The 21988-nt window shown below is 39.0% G+C and overlaps 1 non-coding gene across 1 annotated transcript; it reads left to right on the top strand.

Moving 5' to 3' along the window:
* Positions 1-21312: 21312 nt before the first annotated feature.
* LOC145608445 (small nucleolar RNA R71) lies at positions 21313-21418 on the top strand. The gene has a single exon (XR_014105811.1). It is a non-coding gene; the product is annotated as a small nucleolar RNA R71 (small nucleolar RNA).
* The last annotated feature ends 570 nt before the right edge of the window (positions 21419-21988 follow it).

Here is a 21988-nt window from a genome sequence, read left to right as displayed (position 1 = left end):
AAAAGGTATAATACACCTATCTACCTAGAGAGGAAAACCAATTTGCTGATGCCTTGGAAAGACTAGCCTCAATGGTTAGGATTCTTACGGAAATCAAGAAAATGCCTCTAACCATAGAGAAAAGGCATAAACCGGCATAAATTAAAGCTATAGAAGATGATGAAGTGATCCAAGATGAAGAAGAAGAAGAAGAACTATGGTATACGGATATACTCAATTATGTCACCAAAGGAGAACATCCTCCTCATGCTGACAAAAGAGCAAAACGAGCATTAAGACACTTGGCTTCCCAATACGTACTCATAGAAAACGAGTTACACAAAAGGGTACCTAAGGGTCGAGCTCTCTTATATGTAGGGAAAATGGAAGCCCAAAGAGCTATGAGGATAGTCCACGAAGGCATTTGTGGAACCCATGTTAATGGAAAAGTGCTAGTCCAAAATATAATGCGAGAAGGATATTATTGGACTACCATGAATAGGGATTTTCATCAATATGTAAAAAGATGCCCTAAGTGCCAAATTTACGCTAACTTACAACATGTTCCTCCGTCTCTACTCTACACCTACACTTCACCATGGCCATTCTCTACATGGGGAATTGATATTATTGGTAAAATCATCCCTCTCGAGACAGGACGTCACGAATACATCCTATTAGCAATTGATTACTTTACAAAGTGGGTTGATGCACAATCATATGTTAAACTCACTACAAAACATGTAGCACTCTTTATCGAAAGGAATATTATTTGTCGATATGGAGTCCCACATGAAATGGTAAGTGACAATGGAACTCACTTTCAAGCAGAATGTGAAGAATTGTTACAAAAATACGATATTCAACATCATCAATCTTCCCCTTATAGTCCTCAAGCAAATGGAGCAGTTAAGGCGGCTAACAAAAATCTAAAGACTATTATCGAGAAAATGGCAGAAAATTATAAGGATTGGCCAGACAAACTCCATTTTGCAATTTGGGGTTATCGCACGTCAATTCGTAGGTCAACAGGATAAACGTCATTCTCCTTGGTTTATGGAATGGATGTCGTAAAACCTGTAGAGCTAGAGATACCATCTCTACGCATCGCACTAGAAAGCAAACTCGATGAAGTTGAATGGACTAGAGCAAGATATGAAGAGTTAATTCTACTCGATGAAAAACGACTAGAAGCTCTACATCATACCCAATGCTATCAAACCCGTATGGCTAGGCACTTTAATAAGAAGGACAAGACAAGAAACATCAAAGTAGGAGACTTTGTGTTAAAAGCATTAAGGAAAAATGTTTTGGATCCAAGGGGAAAATTTAGTCCTAATCGGTCTGGACCATATATTGTCAAAACCATTCTGTCAGGAGGTGCAACAAAACTAACTGATATGGATGGCAATGAATTCTCAAACATGACGAACCTTGACCAACTTAAAAAGTAATACCCATAATTACTTAAGTAGGAAACTCAAGAGAGCTACGTTTGGCTTGATTCTTTAGGAAAGGATACGTAGGCAACCCTTTACAGGGTGCGGCCACTTTAATTTTTGCAAACCTCGCATCCTAGAAGCAATAAAAACTTAACGCAATAGCAACGCCACAAAAAGGAGTCTATCGCCAAACGACAGACTGCAGCATGAGGCGTCAAAGCTTGTCGCCCAGAGACAGGCAGCAACGTCTGGCGACAGACGGAAAACAGCGGCGCCAATTTTCTGCGAATATTTGGGCAAATTTCGGTGTATTTCGGAAAATTTTTGACTTTCGTACTCGAGAAAATTTCTGGAAAATAATTAAAGTTGTTTTCATTGCTTTCATAAATTAATTTTAAAAGTTGATTTAATTAAAAAAAGCTAAAATTGCATTAATAAAATAAATAAAGAAAAATTACATTATTGATGGAATTTAAATAAAAGCTTAATAAAATAAATTGACTTTAAATTTAAACTAGTCTAATAAGTTGGAAATTAAGCAATGCTTCAATATTTCTTCTCTTTCTTTGCCCTCTTCCAATTTTTCTCTGCATCCTCTTCATCATCCATGACTTTAGCTAGTAGGCATCCTTTAAAGAACCTACATTCAATTTTAGAGTAAATGGTTTCTCCCTTAGTTAGGACTCCATGTTTCTTTTCTACCCAAACCTTCTTTTCTGAAGTGTTAGCTTTTCTTTTCCCTTTATCCTTTGTAGTGTCTTTCTTCTTAGGCATCACGGATGTTTTAAATTCAACTTTTTCACCTAAGCGTTCCTTAACAGGAATCAATTTGTCACCTAGACGGTTCTTCACATTGGTTCGACTCTGATTTTTCTTCATGTCCTTTAAATTTGTAGGCTTATTAAGAAGCCATCTCTTCACATCATTAGGCAAGGAAGGAGGAACCTTTTGGGTAATCACTTCCCATAAAGGCCTAGCACTCCAATATTTGTAAAATTTCTCTACTTCTTGTGAAACAGAGAATTCATAGGGACGACGGAGATCCCCAGAAGGAATTGTTTGAAGTAGATCGTACTGCCTTTTTACCCTGCAGGGATAATAAAAAGTCATCGTGGTTAAGCTTGGAAGACGGCAGAAGGGTTGCTTGTTGACACCAACCATCTTCTTAATTTTCCACCATGGGACGACCCACTTGATATCAAAGTCACAAGAGGCAAAAAAATTTATTCCACTCATAGCGACCAATCTTAGAGAAACGCTTCTTTTGCCTCACAAAGCAATTTGGAGTGTATTTTTCAATGTTTTCAAGAGGACTACTTAATTCTAGTCTCTCCATTAGCCATATCTACAAAAAAAAAAAAAAAAAAAATTCAATGCAAATAAATAATATTACTATACAAAAATATGTTTTTGATTTCTGTAATTTAAAATATTATTTTTCTACCTGTAATAAAATTGGAGAGCCCCAAAAAGGTGCTTGTTAATTCATCTAGACTAAGCATAGTCTCTCCAACAATTAATGGCATTGGGTTTCTTCCAGATTCAATTTTCTCCAAAATAGTTAATATAATTGTTTGACCCTCATTAGTTCTACCACTACTGAGGAGATATTGGTTAAGCGTGCAAAAGAGAAAAAACCCTTCTTCTATAAACGTGAAAAAACTCAGAATAAGGTATATCAAAGTAATGGCGTGCAAATTCTTTTAGATTGACTACGCTACCAACTACAATATTTGTTAGATCTCTGTCTTTTGAATTAAAGAAGCGCTAAAAATCTTTATAATAATTTTCATTCACTCTAGGATTACCGCAAGATCTAATGAAGGGAAGACTAGGATTGCACCAAATTCTTCCAGTAAAGGGCTAATTTCATCACACCCTAGTCTAAAGCAATGTGTATCTATATCCCAATATTCTAAGGCGGTATGAATAAAATCTATGTCAAGATCTACCCCCTTAAAACCATAAATACCTCCCATGTGAAAAAATTCGAGTTCTTTTCTCTCTTTAGCAGTTAAGGACCAACACCATCTACGAGTTAAATTGCTAAACTCTTAGTGACTAAGTACATGATTATTTGTTGAGAATCTAAGGTTATAATTAATCTGTTCGAATTATACAGAAAATCGGCAGATTAGGGGGCTGTTTATTTACAAAATTCATGTAGTTTGACTCCAAAAAGGATTCGGAGGCAGCGCACTGCAGCGCAAGACGACAAGCTTGTCGCCTTGCGACAGAGTCAGTCGCCTGGCGACAGAAGCAGCGTTCGGCGACAGCGCAAAGTGAGTGGCGACAAATGGCGTTGCAACGCCACTTCAGTGTGCTATGCAAACCGCGTTTTTCTGGCTATGATTCGAATTTGTACAATGACTTTACAATTTTTCCCTTTGTTCATACATATCAATTCAATATTTTTTCCTTCTTTTTTATTTTTTGGATTTATTCAAGCTTAATTAAATTTAGGTTTGTTTTAAGTCTGATTTTTTTTTCATTTTTTTCTTTTCTGGGGAGAAAGTCGGATACCCTCCAATAGTAATAAAAATGACAGAAATTTTTGCGCAAAATTAATCACAAATTTTTTGCACACATACATATGCACATAAATAAAAAAATAAATAGATAAAAGAGTCATAATAGATAATAGTCTGTGTATACAAATATGTCTAACAAATGTGTCTAATAAATGAGTTAGTTTGCAAAGTCCTACAAAAGTCAAAATAAAACAACACAGGTATAACTACGGTGCTGAAGGATGCACATGATGAGGGATGTTCATCATATCAAAGAATAACGCAGATCGAGGAATATGCTCCTCACCAGCTCTGGTCTCGCCAGGAGTAGGGAACCATAACTTAGGACTAGTCCACCCAGGGTCGCCCTGGTGATGAATCAGCAAAGGCTGAGGTTGCTGCGACAACGAGCTAGTCTCGTATGTCCCACCACCTATTGGAGCCGATGTCGCCTCTCCTTGGCCCATCGGCCTAGTCCGTGCACCCTCAGAGAAAGAACACAAGCCCTCCACTGCCTCGGTTCGAGTAGAGTCACATCGGCTGCCTCAGCCACCAGAAGTAGTGCGGCGACGCCTTGAGCCAGACCTAGCAGGCTCCCTCCTAGCCTCAAGTCTCGTCCGGGTACGTGAAGTAATAGGATGTCCCTGCAATGCTCAATCAAGTCAGATATATAAAGAAATAGAAAAATAAAATACTGCAAAATAAAGAGGAAAAAGGAATACCTCCTAAGTAGTGTCGTCGCGACGACAGGAAGCCACATTCCTCATCCTCACCAGCTGGCTCTAGAAGGCGTCTATGCACCTCGCCATCGCCGTCACCACCTCGCGTGAGAAATGTCAGAAAACAAAGTCAGTAACAGTACAAGACAAGTATAAACAAATAACAAGTAAGTAACTCACCCAAGTCTGGTGACGAGGGATGGATCGCTCCACGAAGCCCTGGTCCTCAGGAGCCGGAGGAGTCAACTCCTCAATAGGGTCGTATGTCCCCTGATAGCTGATGGACATCCAAGGAGGAACGAACACAGCAGGCTCAGTCTGGCAAAAAGCAAACCATAGTGAATAAAATACCACTTGCGGGCTACTTAGCAAAGAAATAAAAGAGAAAAATCATACCGCCGCCTCTGCAGACAAAACAGGGGCCGGAGCTAACAACGGCAGCAAGTTCTCCTCGTAGCATCGCCTCGAGCTAGCATGATATTGCCAAGGAGTACCAGCAGGTGTAGACATATACTTTTGGCCTCCTGTCCCGACAGGAAGTGCAATGACGATAAATAAAACCATCTTCGTGTTAGATTGAAGTGGAGAATGCTTATGGATAACTAGTTAAGCCACAAAACACAAAAACTAGCCCAAACTAAAAAAACAAAGCTAAACAAGGTCCAATTAACTAAATCCTATCAATATTATGCTTAAGCTCGTGCTTAAAATGCAATAATGACGGATTTAGCAGCGCCTAGGTTAAATTTTAATGTTGCCGCAGGAAAATCTGCGTGCATCTCAATCTCGCGCTGGGCAGGTGCGCGCAACTATTTTAGTTACGCACGACACTCAGAAAAACCTAAAGAGATGTGCTCACGGAAGATTCAGAATTTTATGAAAATATAGAATCAAATCTTACCATAATGTCGCGCGTAAGACACTTAGTTGCGCCGCCCATAACAGCGCAACCAAATCACTTGCATTGGGATTCCGCGCACATATAATCCTGTTGTGCGTGACACCTGCTTCGGATGAATGTTCAAAACCCTAATCATACCCATTCCCTAGAAATAGAGGCTTAATCCGAGGCTTAAAGACATAGAAAAATAACCTAAAACTCTGGCGGAATACTAGTGAACTTATGCTACCTAAACCCTCTTGTCCTAAACACTCACCCTTTGATATTTTGTTACTACGGTGGAGGTTCCCCAACAAGAAGTTTCCATAAGTGTTCTAAACGGAGATCTAGTAAAGAGAAGTAGTAAATTCCCGAGAACGTAGATAAATCATATTTATTTTCTTGTTTAAAGGAACCTTAATTAATTAATAAATGTTGTTTGATCACCTTAAAAGGACTAATCAATTATTTCCACATAGCATGTTGCGTTAAATAAAGATTATAATTGGATAATTAATTGTTGGTTGATCACTTAAGCGAAGGTGAATATTGTTTATTTTCTTGTTCCTTTCACGAAATTGATTAAATAAAGAATAACGACGTTGCAATGTAATTCCTACGTGAATTAACGTGTGTAACTAAAATCAACTAGCTTAGTTTTAGGTATTGCGTTGCATATATTGTTTGGTAATGAAATTGCAAAAAAGGAATATCTAGTAGAGGCCGTACTAGGGCTAGAATAGCGATTCCTCCCTAAAAGGAACGTTACTTTAGTACCCTCGCTCCCGAACTCATTTCTGGTTTATGTAGACCAATTTTGACATGGGTAAACTTATGATTCATGCTAATTATTTCATGAACTCCACATGGAAGAAAGGCATGAACGAGGTTTATGAGTTTTCCTAAAACTCATTGGCGACTCCTACTTATTTCTTACAATAATGCGTGATGAGAGTATCATTTCTAATTCAAGGTCTCCCAAACAATCAGGAATTCAAATCCTAATACACCCTAACAAGTGTAAATTCCTAGGCTTTTAAGTGGCCATGGGCATCTAAGGAAGGACCCCTGTACGATGGGATCACCCTCCTTATATTGGCGACTCCACTGGGGACTTAGAGGTTACATTATTAGTTCTTAGTTATGGTCCAAGGTTTCCAACACTAGGTTGCCTATGGGTTGTAACGAGAATTAACTTGGATAATCTCTGGTTAGAGAGCGAGACTCGAACGCATAATATCTTCCTTTTACGCAAAATAAAAAACCAAACAAGCAACATTGCATCATGCATAAGTATAGCACACTTTTACCATTTGGGATTGGCTCATTGATTAGGGATCGCCAACACTAGGCTTCTATCCCGAAAACAATAACAATCATCCCACCCATATCACCAACAAAATGTTGGGAGGACGATGTTATGAGTCAACACGTTGAGTGATTGATTGGTGCATCGTTTCTTAAGATATGGTACCCTTGGACACCCAAGCCTCTTTGACCATAGAATGGTATTGCGTAAATCTTGGCTTATGACATGCTTTATGTGCTAATGTGACTATGTACAACGCGTTAGGATAGTCTTCTTCTTTTTCTTTTTTTTTTAGTTCGGTCTAGGTTCCCAATTACGAAGTAGTCTCTTCGTAATTTTGAGTCATATTCGAAGGGTAACATAAAAAAAATAAAAAAAAAACGATGACAAAACAAAAAAAAAAAAAGCGCTCGAATTTTAAAAAAAATAGTAATTCTACGAGCAGCTCAATCTCTTGCGCGCGCCCACTGTTACGAGTCAATTTGATTTCTCAAAAAACAAGTTGACTCGTTCAAACAATACCTTCATCGGAGAATTATTTAAGGGTGATGTTATCCGTTCGAATATATCTTGCGTCATTTCTTCTTTTTTTTCCTTTTAAACAAGCGTATCGATTTACTTATCCTCTCGTACTTCCTTTAGGGCCGGTTCTCAAGCTTGGGAACGAAGACTACCGGGCGCTCGTCTTCTACGTTTATCATCAAGTAATCCACTTCTTTCAAACCACCTTCCCTCGACAACTAGTCCTTGTCCAACAACAATATCAACTATCGAAAAACTCTAAGAAGAGATTGCTCGATTAAGAGAAGAAAAGGCTCAAGAGGCCGAGGAAAGAATAATTAAGAAAATTGAAAAAGCTGAAAAGAAAAATGTCGAGGCTCTAAACTTACAACAAAAGATGGAACAATTATATGTCAAAGAAAAGTTGTTAGAGAAGCTTGTTCCTCGTTCCACCACGGGGAACAAGTACTTCGACGCAGAAAAGTTTTCCCCTCCCTCAGGACTTGCTTTTCTAGAAAAGTTTGTAGCTACGGACTTGCCAATATTTAAGGTGACCAATAATCCACAAAATCACTTAATGTGTTTCACTGGCACCATGGCATTAAAGGGAGTTCATCTTAAGTTTATGCTTTGACTTTCCCTTTATCTTTAGACCCAACCGCGAGAGAGTGGTACTATAGGTTAGATCCAAAATTTAAAACAACATGGGAAGATGTAGTTTCGGCTTTCATTACCCAATATGAGAGTCACATAGAGTTCAAATTGACTCTACGTGAGCTTGAAATGCTTAAGCAAGGCGACGATGAAGGTTTCCTTGCTTTCTATGGTAGATGGCAAGAAAAGGCGGCCCATCTTGCCTAAAGGCCACCTGAACTCGAGTTGGTACAAAAATTCATCGACAACTATCATGAATAGTACAACAAACATCTACGCAACCTTAGTCTATACACTTTTCAAAAGGTCTATTCTGTGGCTACTAGGATTGAAGATGATCTTGCTAAAGAGAAAGCAAATAAACCCCATTATCATCATCAACCTAAGAATAACTACAAAAAGGGGAATGATAATACATCATCTTCTGTTGATGTATTTGTGACCACTACGCAATACAATAATACAAATCAATACAACAATAATGATCCTAGAAGGAGGTGGACAAAAGAAAGAAAATTTACACCATTTCCTGTAAGCTATAAAGAGTTATTAGAAAAATTAAGCTAAAAAGGCTTACTTGCGCCAACAGGGCCGACACCACCCTCTCCACCAGAAAGAAGGTTTCCTCAATGGGATGGCAATGCTTATTGTTCTTATCATAGAGGCGTTGAGCATAAAGCACAAAATACAAGATTTAGCAGACGATGGGAGAATTCCCACGCCTAAACCTAACAATAATGCATCCCCATTAGGGGTGTTTCATATTGATGAGAATCATATGGGAAGTGGTACGTTCAATCCTTTGGACTATATCACACCTATAGAAAAACCTCTAGCCACAATACTCATAGAGGCAACTAACTAAGTATGTGGATTATGGGGCGACGACTTTCAAGACCTATATGTTTCTAAGTATGCCGCCGTCCCACCTCCATCTTGTTTACAAAATGAGACAAATGGAGCGCTTAATTGGGATCATTTCTTGGGGAAGTTACAAGACCTATCAAATCTCTCCTTGGATGAACAATGGCATCAAGCACAACTCATGGAACATCTCGAAATGGAGGCACATCCAAAGCCTCTAGAAGAAAGTTGGTTTGTGAGTCCTACGACTAATCCAAATGAAGTAAATCATCTAACTCATTCTGATCGAGTTTATCAAGCACCACCACCACCAAATGGATCTTCGACCACACAAAATCAAACTCAAGGTCAAATGAAAAACACAATACCACCTCCACTTGAGGTGGAAGATCCATTGGTTAAACAACTTCGCCAATCCAAGGCAAATGTTAGCATTTGGGAACTCTTAACTACTTCTAAAGAACATAAGAATTCTCTTATGAATGCTCTAACGGCCTTGTCTGTAAGCACAGACACGATCCCACATGATCTCCTTAGCTTCCTTACTAGCAAATAATCCGACAAATCAATCATTTTCACTAATGATGATTTGCCTTCAAAAGACACTACCCGCAACAATGCATTATACCTAACTGTGGGGTGCAAGGGATACAACATCCTTCTTATTTTGGTAGATAAGGGTTCAGCTGTAAACTTATGCCCATTGCGAACTGCAAAATACCTAGGCCTTAATCCAGAATAATACTTTCAATCGACAACACAAAGTATTAGGGCTTACGACAACTCGAGAAGATCGGTGTATGGAACTGTTAAGCTACTAATTACCATAGGCCCAATTCAAAAGATGGTTGAATTCCATGTTATGGACATTAAACCTACATTCAACCTTCTACTTGGACGTCCTTGTATACATGAGCTTGGTGCAATACCATCCTCACTTCATCAAATGATTAGGTTTAACTATCAAGGGCTTCCTATGACTATACATGCTTATCCACTCAAAATAGCCATAAATGACCAATCACTTTTGGAAATAAACCATGATAATGATGAAGACGACATGTGGGGATTTTCCGCAGAGCCAATCTACACAATTGAAATGGAAGAAAGCCTTGAAGTACCATTCAAGCTTGATCCATATTCTACCAAGATAGTAAAAAACATCTTATTCAAGAATAGTTACTTTCCTGGGATGCCTTTGGGAATGGGAACGAAGAAATTCCTCTTACTTCCTACCCCAAAGAAAAGCTTCTCCTTTGGGTTGGATCATAAACCAACCATAGAAGAATTAGAGTCTCACGATGCAAAAAACAAAATACGTAGAGACAACAACAAGAAAGGGATAGTCACTTTACTCCCATCCTACCAACGAACCCTTAATGGACAATTCATTAGGGAGGGAGAAGATTACCCATGCTACGATTTTCCAGAACCATTAGTTCTGGAAGGAATCAAGAAGCCTGGATTTGAAATATTCCACGATTGCTACTTCTTGAATGACGATCTTAAATTCGTCGAATCAAAACGCCCAACTCCAGGGTGCTATGATGGGCAAGCATTTAACTTGCTATTTGGACTAGAACAAAATCATGTCGCTACAATGACCAATCAGAATGCCATTCAAGATGAAGCTTTTGACCCAACCTCGTTGATCACCCTTTCTAATGAAACCTTTGAGCATGGATGGAGGAAATCTTTCAAATGGACTAATCACAAAGGCGATAAACTGGAGATCATCACAGGGGAAGGGAATATGTTTGAAGAATCAGACGATGAATTTAGCATAGACTCTAGGGAAGCTGAAAATTTAGGCCTTGTGGCCATTACTAAATCTTTATTTTCTAGTTCTAAGGAAAAGGATCCCAAAGAGGATTCTTCTCTTGATGTACTCTCTTTTGAATTTAATAATATGAGCTCTATTTCCAAGTATATGCCTTCTCTTGAATCTTTCGAATGCTATAACAATCAATCTAACAAAGATGATAACATTAATAAATTGGTTGAACTAATGAATGAACGAGAACAAAAGATCCCTATCATTGAAGAAACTGATATAGTCAATATAGGAACCAACGAAAACAAAAGAGAAGTCAAAATTGGCTTAACTATAAATCCGGAAGAGCGATTGACCCTCATATCGACGCTCAAAGAATTCGAAGACGTGTTCGCTTGGTCATACAAGGACATGCCTGGAATAGATAGGGAAATTGCGGAACATACCATTCCCTTGAACCCTACCTCTAAACTAGTAAAACAAAAACTTTGACGAATGAAATCTGTAACACCCCGACCCCAAACAAATTAGGGAGGGGCCTATTGTCACGAAATGCGCATCGAGGGCCAACAACTGTCCTCACAAACCAACACATGTCCTTCCGGCGCACTTTGTCCTCACTCATGCGCGCCCCGAGAAAACTTCCAAGGAGGTCACCCATCCCAAGAATACTCCCAACCAAGCACGCTTAACTGTGGAGTAACTTAGCAAATGAGCTCCCTAAAAGGAAGATGCACCTTGTTGATATGAGTAGTATATCAAATCCTTTTTAAAGCAATCATGAGGGGTATTACATACACCCCCACTTGAGAACGGCAACGCCCTCGTTGCGCCTGGAAAGCTAGAGACTCCAGTATTACGCCTGATGGCAACTGGGTAGCCAAAGTGTTACATCTAGTCTGGCTATGGCCATATGGCCCCAGAATTCTCCCCCGCTAGGCGACTGACATAGGATTAATTATCCACGGTCAGCACGCGGTCGCAGGGTTGCTCTGATACCATTTGTAACACCCCGACCCCAAACAAATTAGGGAGGGGCCTATTGTCACGAAATGCGCATCGAGGGCCAACAACTGTCCTCACAAACCAACACAAGTCCTTTCGGCGCATTTTGTCCTCACTCATGCACACCCCGAGAAAACTTCCCAGGAGGTCACCCATCCCAAGACTACTCCCAGCCAGGCACGCTTAACTATGGAGTATTCTTAGTGTATGAGCTCCCTAAAAAGAAGATGCACCTTGTTGATATGAGTAGTATATCAAATCATTTTTAAAGCAATCATGAGGGGTATTACAAAATCGGATGTCGCATTAAAAATAAAAGAAGAAGTACATAAACAATTGAACGCAGGTTTCATTAGCTTATGTAATTACCCAGAATGGGTGGCGAACATCGTCCCAATCCCCAAAAAGGATGGACGAGTTCGCATGTGTGTCGATTTTAGGGACCTTAATAAGGCTAGCCCTAAAGACAATTTTCCTCTACCACATATTGATATATTGGTAGATAACACGGCTTAACATGCGATGTAATCCTTTATGGATGGATACGCAGGTTACAACCAAATTTTAATGGCAAGAGAAGACGAAAAAAAGACATGCTTTATTACCCCTTGGGGTACATATTGATACACATTCCTGCCATTTAAAAATGCAGGAGCTACGTACTAAAGAACGACTACGACACTCTTGCACGATATGATTTTAAAAGAAATAGAAGTGTATGTGGATGATATGATCATAAAGTCCAAAGATAGAATGGGACATATAAAAGCTTTACGCAAATTTTTCGCTCACTTAAAAGAATACAAAATGTGATTGAATCCACAAAAATGCACCTTCGAAGTAACTTCTGGCAAGTTACTCGGATACGTAATAAGCACACGTGGTATTGAGATCGATCCCTCTAAAATAAAGGCAATTGTTGAAATGCCTCCCCCTCAAACAGAAAAAGAAATTAGGGGATTCCTTGGCAAATTACAGTACATTAGTCAATTTATCAACAAATTGACTATTACTTGTGAGCCAATATTTAAAAAACTGAAAAAATAGGAAAAACATTAATGGGACGATCAATGCCCAAAGGCCTTTGAGAAAATCAAAGATTATCTCAAAAGTCCACTAATTTTAGCACCACCAGTACCCAAACTACCTTTTAGGCTATACATCACAGTTACAGACACGGCCACAGGCGCCATGTTAGCATAAGAGGTAGAAAAATTCGAGCATGCAATATATTACATAAGTAAAAAATTTATTCTATATGAAACAAAATATAGCACCTTGGAAAAAATGAGTCTAACATTAATATGGGCAACTAAAAAATTACGACATTATATGCTACCACACACCACTCATGTAATTTCTCAACAAAATCCGATAAAGTATTTGTTTGAACAACCACCTATACAAGGAAGGATATCCAAGTGGTTGGTGATGTTGGCCAAATTCGAGCTAAAATATATTACTGAAAGGTCAATGAAAGAAAAAATGTTTTTCGATTTTCTAGCCAAACATCCAATTCAAACAAGTCATGCAGAAACTACTCATCTTCCAGATGAAGAGATTCTCATGACACAAGATGACAAATGGGTAATGTACTTTGACGGTGTGTCCAATCAAAAAGGATGTGGCGTAGGGGTGCTACTCATAAGTCCAGAGAGAGCACATTTTTCAATCTTTGTCAAATTAGACTTTGAGGTTACTAATAATGCCGCGGAATGTGAAGCGTGCATTATTGGATTAGAAGAATCCACTAGCATAGGTGTGCAAAAATTAGAGGTATATGGAGATTCTATTTTGATTATAAATCATATACTAAAAAATGGAAAATAAAGAAATCCACAATGATATTATACCAAGCACACTTAGAGCAACTCATCGAGCATTTTGAACATATTGATTTAAATATCTCCCAAGGGATGATAATCAATTTGCCGATGCGCTAGCAAAATTAGCCTCAATGATCAACAATCCAGATCACTTACATATGATGCAATTATGCGTTGATAGAAGAGAAGAACCAGCATATTGCAACGCAATAGAGGAAATAAATGACATTGAAGGAGATACTACTTGATACGATCATATCCTCCAATATATTACCTATAGCACATACCTTGAAAATACTTCATCGAAAGACCAACGAGCCTTAAGAACACATGCGGCACAATACGGTCTAGTAAACGGTCAACTATCCAAAAAAGGACCTAATGGTCAAAGCTTATCATGTATAAAACAACCCGAATCCACACGCCTTATGGAAGATACTCACAAAGGTGTTTGTGGACCTCACATGAATGGTAAAATGCTTGCAAAGATTATTTCACGACAAGGGTGCTATTGGTCCACTATGGAACATGATTGCATAAAATATGTCAAAAAATGTCCAAAGTGCCAAATGTTCGCTAATTTACAACACCTTCCACCATCCGAACTATACAACCTCACTTCCCCTTGGCCTTTTTCAATTTGGGAAACTGACATAATTGGTAAAATTTCTCCAACAAGAGCAGGAGGGCACGAGTACGTATTAGTAGCAATCGATTACTTTACCAAGTGGATTGAGGCTTCATCTTACGTGAATATCACTTCTAAACATGTCGCAAAGTTTCTCGAACGAAACATATTTTGTAGATATGGAGTTCCACAAGAACTAATTAGTGATCAGGGATCTCAATTCAAAGCTGAAGTCGAGACCCTCTTAACTCGTTATAAAGTAAAACATCATCACTCATCTCCATAGAGACCTCAAATGAATGGAGATGTAGAATCGGCAAACAAAAAAAATAATAGCCATCATTAAGAAAATGGCAGAAAATTATAAAGACTGGCCGAATAAACTACACTTCACATTGTGGGGTTATAGAACGTCCATACGAACATCAATAGGGGTCACTCCATACTCCTTAGTTTTCGGAATGGACGCGGTTCAACCAGTCGAACTGGAAATACCATCCCTACGCATCGTACTCAAAAGTAAGCTACCGGAAGCTGAATGGGTTAGAGCAAGGTATGAAGAGCTTTTATTCCTCGATGAACGACGATTAAGAGCTTTGCATCATGTACAAGTCTACCAACGGCGCATTGCGCTTCATTTTAATAAAAGGGTAAAACCCAGAAATATCAAAGAAGGTGATTTGGTACTAAAGAAGGTTAGGGGTGCACCAACCGATCCAAGAGGGAAATTCAAGCCTAATTGGATAGGTCCCTACCGCGTAATTGAAATCCTATCAGGAGGAGCCGTTAGATTGATGGATATTGGAGGAGATGAAATTCGCCAATTAATAAACATTGATCGACTTAAAAAATATTACATATGAAAACCGGATAAACTCGTTCATTCATTAAATAAATCATTTTTAGCATTCAATCAAAAGATTCTAAGTGTTATGCACTTTACCGAATAACACGGCAAAGCACATAACACTTGGGGGGTGATGTAAATTAATAAGATCATTCTAAGTGTTCAGATTTTACAAACATCACGAAAAACTCTTCACACTTGGGGGGTAATAATGCAATAAAAATATAAAAAAAAAAATTTAACACTCATAGCACAGGTCTCGCGTGCAACTGGAATAGTTGCGCGCGGATGTCACGCGCAACTACTTTCGTTGCGCGCAACAGGCTCACGCAACCTCGGATGTTGCGCACGCCACCTGACGATGAACTACAAACCTGAATTTTTTATGCTTGAAAAAGTTTCGACTTTTACTTGCGACAACAAGAGGGTGTTTCTTAAATATAATATATACGCAAAAAATAAAAAAAAAATAAACTTTTATTTGAATGTTTTCTTTTTAAACAAAGTTTGATTAATATTTTCATTTAATTTCTATTCAAGAGATTAAACCAAAAAAATAATAATATTATAATAATATACAAGGAAGAACTACGCAAAGACCTGATTTCGTATTACGAATACGTAGGCAATCTTTATGATTCGGTCATATAAAATTTTAAAAAAAAAATAAAGCTCATTTTTATTTTATTCAAAATCCAATAAAGAGAGACATTATTGAATTAGATAGTAAACGACAAAAACAAAAAGGAAAATTGTAAACTAATAATCCCACCTTTAGTGAGTCTTATATAAACAATCCCACCTTTTGAAATTCCATAAATAATCCCACCTTTGGTAGGGATCTTCCATTAACAATCCCTTTGACCTATAACCTGTTAAGCAGGTTAATTTTTTTTTTCTTTTTTCTTCTTCCTAATCTCTCTCATTGGGCCACCAATCCACCACCATAACTCCACCCTGCTCACGCACCAACATGCTCACCATGTTCACCTCACCTTACACTAACAACAAGCTGTTACCCTCCTCCCACTTCACCACCGGCAACAACTGCATGCAACAACAACAACAGCTCACAACAACCTAACTACCACTGAAAACACCACCTTGAAAACCCGTAACCACAATCCACCACCCAGAATACCCACTTGTCCCTTGCCGCCCCCTATTCACCACAAACCCCAAACCATGCCGGAAAACCCCTTCAACCACCGCGAAAAACCTCCACATTAGCCCCAAAAATCTCCACCCCCAGCCAAAAAAACCCCACCCCAACCTCGAATAACCAACCCCCAACAACGAGTTTCCTGGAAAATTAGAAATTGCGAGCCCTAAAAACCAGTGGATTTCTTTGTGGTTTAATTTCTATTCGTACTCTCTTCATTCAATTGGTATTTCTAAGTTTTGATTATTTTCTTGACTTGTTTTGTTGATTTTGTTGTTGAAATGGAATTTAGGGTGAGTGATCGAGATATTGAATGCTTTCCTTGGAAACTAATCTTAATAATCTGCCATTGACGACTAACACTGCTACGGCGATAGGGCGGCGATGCGGTGGGGAAAGCAGTGGTTGGGTCCGGCGCCTTGGGGGGTAAGTTGGGTTGCTGGGGAAAGAAAGGGCGAGGGAAGGGGAGGGGAATGCACTGGCGGGGCTGCGGCAGGCCGAGGCAGAGGTTGGGGGTTTTTTTTAAATTAATTTTGCTTTTTTTTAATTATTAAAAATTAGAATAACCTTATTAAAATCCGACACGTGTCTTAAACCTAAGAAATCCGGTTACTAAAATAATCAAACCGGGCAAGGATTGTTAATGGAAGATCCCTACCATAGGTGGGATTGTTTCTGGAATTTCAAAAGGTGGGATTGTTTATGGAAGACGCACTAAAGGTGGGATTATTAGTTTACAATTTTCCAAACAAAAAAAAAAACATAGTAGTGATTACACTTTATTCGAATTAAACTAATGATAAAATTGTGTAACACTATAAGGTTTTACTATGTCCTCGATTGTCACGGATGATAGAGGAGTAGTTTCCATCGCAATATTGTCAGAATCCTTGGAGTTTTCCCCTACACTCTTTATTTTCACCCAAACATTGTTCTTCAATTTAGGGATTGGGCCTTTACAACCTTTTTTCCTTTCCCTTTGACAATTGGAGCTTTCTTGCAAATATTTGGTGAAGGTTCTTTGATTTTCACACCTTGTTGCGCGGGTTTGGAAGGATCTTTCCTTTTTGTTTCCTTCGAACGAGCCTTAGGGGATGAGAAGTCTAATTTTCTTCTCACTCCTTTGTTTTGGCCACTAGGAGGAGTAGTAGTGGCCGAATGCATCAAAGGCTCTAATGGATTGCGAGCTGTGGCGGCTTGAAGTTGAGATCAAGCCTTGTTTAATTCGTCCTTATCGGAGAAAAAGCACTAATAGTGTTGTTCAATGGCAGTGCAGTCGAGCGAAACTCCAGTCCCGAGATGAAACTGAAGTCGGCTGGGGTGACAGTCATCTCACCCCAAGGAAAGTGAAAAGTGTTGGTGGTGTCCTAGAAGAACTCCACCAAAGCACAAACCACGTGGTGGCCCGCATCGAACGAATACATGGCCTGAGTAGCCTGAAATAGGGTAGTCAGCCCACAGGACTCCCAAAGTAGTCGCAGCCCCTCATCGCCGCAAAAATACTTGTTTTATAGCTGATCGATGGTCTCGTTGCCCGAACCATGGCTACGCGTCCTACCGCTAATTATCCCACGATGCACCCTCTTTGAAATGTGGTGCTCGGGAGTTAAAAACAACGTCCACTCATCCCACTCAGGGAAGGGACCAAGAGAAGTGGACGGATCCGTGTCCTCCTGCACGGGCTCGTGCTCCCGTCGTGTGTCTCGGGACCAGGAACCAGAACCTCGCTTTCTAGACATACTACATTGTGCAAAATTGACAAAAATTAAGATTCTATAGTATCTAAGGTTCGCCTAGCCGCATGATACTATGTTCGTAGAAAATAGAGTACACAATACTAAAACGGAGCACAATTTCAATAAAAGCATAAATGGCATTTTTCAAGCAATCAAACAATTTCTTGCAATATTATGATAATTATTGCGACAAATTGGACAAGAATTTCTAGCAAAAACGTCAAGAATAAGCCACATTGTTCTCACGACCTTAAGGGGTTCAACAATGGTGAATCCCTCATTTCTCCACCAAATTGAGTCAAACAAGTCTCAAAATACTCCCAAGGCAATATACAAACATAATCAAGCAACTTCATGGCATAAAATTTGACAAACAAAGCTAATTGAGCAATATAAGTTTTGAATTTTCAAGAAATTCGTGAATAAACATGTGCAAAATTCAGCAAAATTCGAGTGAGTTTGAAGAAAACTTACATAGATCAGCAAACTAGATGAATTAAGCTTCGATTTGCAACAAATTTGAGCGAATTTGGTTGAGAAATGAGCGAAAATGGACGATTTGAAGTTTCGTGGCGAAATCTTTAATGAAAACAGCAGCAGCAGCGAAATGAGGAAGAAAGGGGTTTTATTCGGAAAACCTGAGTGCAGCGCCGCGCGACAAATTTTTTGCCGTGCGACAGAGGCTGTCGCTGGGCGACAAGAAGAAATAGCGACGACAACTATTTTTGGCAGCCTTTGGAGTTGCGACGGAACGTGAGGCCTCTCAAAATGATAATTTGGACCTCTTGCAGCAGTTTGGGTTCCTTGTTACGCCAGTTAGTCCCTCTAAGCAACTTGACATGATTTAGTAATCGGCTCGGTTACAATCACATTAAGTGATTGATCTAATAAATGATTGTCTCACTTAGCTTAAAGCGCCTAAACATTGGCTCACAGCAAAGGCACCGACATAATGGTTCATAAATAGCAAAGGCACCGACATAATGGTTCATAAACAACAAAAACACCGACATACTGGTTCACGTTATTATGGTTGTTATTATTTGGATTATAACACCGACATGATTATGGTTGTTATTATTTGGATTATGATTATGATGATTATTATTATTTTGATTATTATGTTGCTTGATTTTATTGCTTGATCACGTCTTTTATGCATGTTTAAAGGGAATTTGTACTTTTAATCACGTTTAAAAAAATAATTAATAATCTTGTTTAGGGTTAATATGGTGATCGCCAATAATAGATTTATTTGTGCATTAATATTCAACCAACAGAGATAAGCAAGTTTAGGGTTAAACCTATTGATTGCATGTTTGATAAAGAAATAAACGCGTCGTCAATTGTCTATCCCTATATCACATACAATTTATACAACCTAAACAAACCTAATACGAGTATAAGGCAAGTCAAGGGTCGAACCCAAAGGAGTGAGTAGGTACTAACTATGGCCTAAGTCAAGCTAGTTCAAAGATCGTAGTGAGAAAATGGTTGGTACTATGGTAACAAAGCTAGATTGATTAAGTAATTCAAGAAACTAAACACTAGGGATATGGGTTCCACATGCAAGTTCAATAATCATGCTAATTGATAGTTCATTCAATTGATTCAAGCATTGAAAAGGACAAACAATAGAAGCAATCAAAAGAATCCAAAACCCAAGGTAGAAAGAAAGGGTCTACCTAAAATGATAGAAATGGTAGCATCTTCTTCCATTTCAAGTACAACAAAATCCACCAGGAACACAAACTTCCCAACCCTCAATGGAACATCTTCCACTTTACCTTTTGGAAACTTGATTGACCTATCAGCTAGTTGCAAGGTAATGTTGGAAGATAAGAGTTCCCCTAGATCAAACCGAATATGGCATTAGGCTTACACTAGCTCCTAAGTCACATAGGGCATTATCAATTTTCATCTTGTTAATAGCACAAGGGATAGAGAAGTTTCCGGGGTCTTTCAACTTGGGTGGCATTTTGTTCATGATGATTTCACTACAATTATCGGTCAAGTTGATAGTATCCACAACCTCACAAGTCCTTTTCCCACTCAAATATCTTTGAGGAATTTGGCATAGTTGAGCATTTGGTTGATCACATCGGTGAAAGGTAAAGAAAGGTGAAGTTGTTTGAGCATATCAATAAATCTCCCAAATTGCTCATCCAATTTGTGTCTCATGAATTTTTGGGTCTAAGGGAGCTTGGGTTTCACAATTTTTTTTTCTCTACTCTCACCTCTTTAGGTGTCTCAACCACAACCTCATCCAAAGATGCCCTATCTCCCTCATTATCAACCAAAGCTTCCTTGGGGACCTCTTTGTCTTCACTCTTCCTAGGCAATCTCTCCTCAAGAACCTTTCCACTCCTTGTAACAATAGCATTCACAGGTTTCTTGGGATCTAGGCCTTGGGAAGGTAAGAAGAAGGGCTTTCTTGGTCTTTCAAAGCATTATCAAGTTGAGAAATTTGTTTTTCGAGCATTTTGTTATGGGTCATCATCTCATTAAATTTCTTGTCACTAACAGCCATGTATTTGTTCAACAACTTGGTTTGATTTTCAATTATTTCTTCCAAATTAGTCCTATAAGAAGAAGGTTGTGAACAGAAATTTTCACCTTAAGTCTTTGGAAAAAATCCGGGTGGGGGACCCCTTTGAGAATTATTTTGAAAATTGCCCCTACCTTGATTGTTCCAATTACCCCTATTTTGATTTTGACCATAACCTTGATTATGGTTGCCACTACCTTGGTTATGATTTCCATAACTTTGGTTTTGATTACCATAATTTTGGTTTTGATTTTGACTACTATAACCTTGATTGTTATGGTTACCACGAGAACCTTGGTTCCCTTGGTTTCTATAACCACCACCTTGGTTATAGTTGTCAAAATTACCTTGGTTTTGGTAATTCCTATTCCATTGACCCCTTTTATTATCAAACCTTTGAACATTATTATATGACACATAGTTCACATTTTCACTCTCATTGCTATCAAATTCATCACCATATTCCGGAGAAGCATGAGGGCAATTACAAGAGTCATGATCATAAGATCCACATGCATCACAAAACAAGAAACCACTAGGCATATTATTTGAGGAGGGAGGGGGTTGAGATTTAGAAAGAGTACCTCTCCCATTAAATTGGGAGGGAAGATTTGAAGCTTGAGAAGAAGTAGAGCTTTCCAATTTAGCCTTGATTGCGGTCATTTCTTTTACCAAGTTTGTCATTTGTGAGGATAGGTTGTTGATCGCATTTAGATGGTCTATAGAGTACACTGAAGTGCTACTCTTGCTAGTTGAATCCCTCTCACCATCTTGCCAATCTCTATAGTACTTCACCACATCCTCAATAATGTCCACCACTTCTTCCTCCGTCCTATTCATAATGGGACCTCCGGCTCCCCCATCAAGGCATGATTTGCCTTGGGGACTTAGGCCACCGTAGAAAATTTGAATGACTTGATAGGTTGGAATTTTGTGGTGGGGACACTCCCTTTGGTACTCTTTATACCTCTCCCATGCTTCGTAAAAGCTTTCATTAGGCCTTTGCTTGAACCCTTGAATCAAAGCTCTAGCCTCCGCCTTTTTCTTTTGTGGGTAATACCGGGACAAGAATTCCTTGGTGACTTCGTCCCATGTTCTTAGGGAGTTTGGCTTTACCTCCTTGTCCAACAACTCCAAGGCTCGGCCTACGAGAGAAAAGGGAAACAACTTTAGCCAGATAAACTCTTGAGAAACTCTGTTTACTTTGATAGTATTGCAATACTTTTCGAACTCTTTGATATGGTTCAACGGACTCTCATTCTTAGCTCCGCTATATTGTCTCCTCTCGATCAAGGCCATCATCGCCGACCTAATTTCGAAATCATTTGCCGGTGTTTTAGGTGGAGCAATTCCACTCTCAAACTTGTACGCACTGGGAATTCCCAATTCTTTCAAAGAAACTCTCGGGTTATCTCCCATGCCTAGTTCTTCGTCTTCAAATCCTTCTTCGCTTAGGGTACTAAACTCCAAGAATCGACTAGCAATTCTTCTCCTTGAGAGTGTCCTTTCGATTACCGGGTCAAAAGGCACAATCAATCGATCACGAGCTCTATGCATGCAAAACTCAATGAAAATATTAGTAACACGGCTACAAATGTAGCCTA

The sequence above is a fragment of the Chenopodium album genome, chromosome 2, assembly GCF_948465745.1.
Source record: "Chenopodium album chromosome 2, dcCheAlbu1.1, whole genome shotgun sequence".
Taxonomy (NCBI): domain Eukaryota; kingdom Viridiplantae; phylum Streptophyta; class Magnoliopsida; order Caryophyllales; family Amaranthaceae; genus Chenopodium; species Chenopodium album.
The sequence above is the reverse complement of the archived record's forward strand: the minus strand, read 5'-3'. Positions and strand labels throughout refer to the sequence as shown.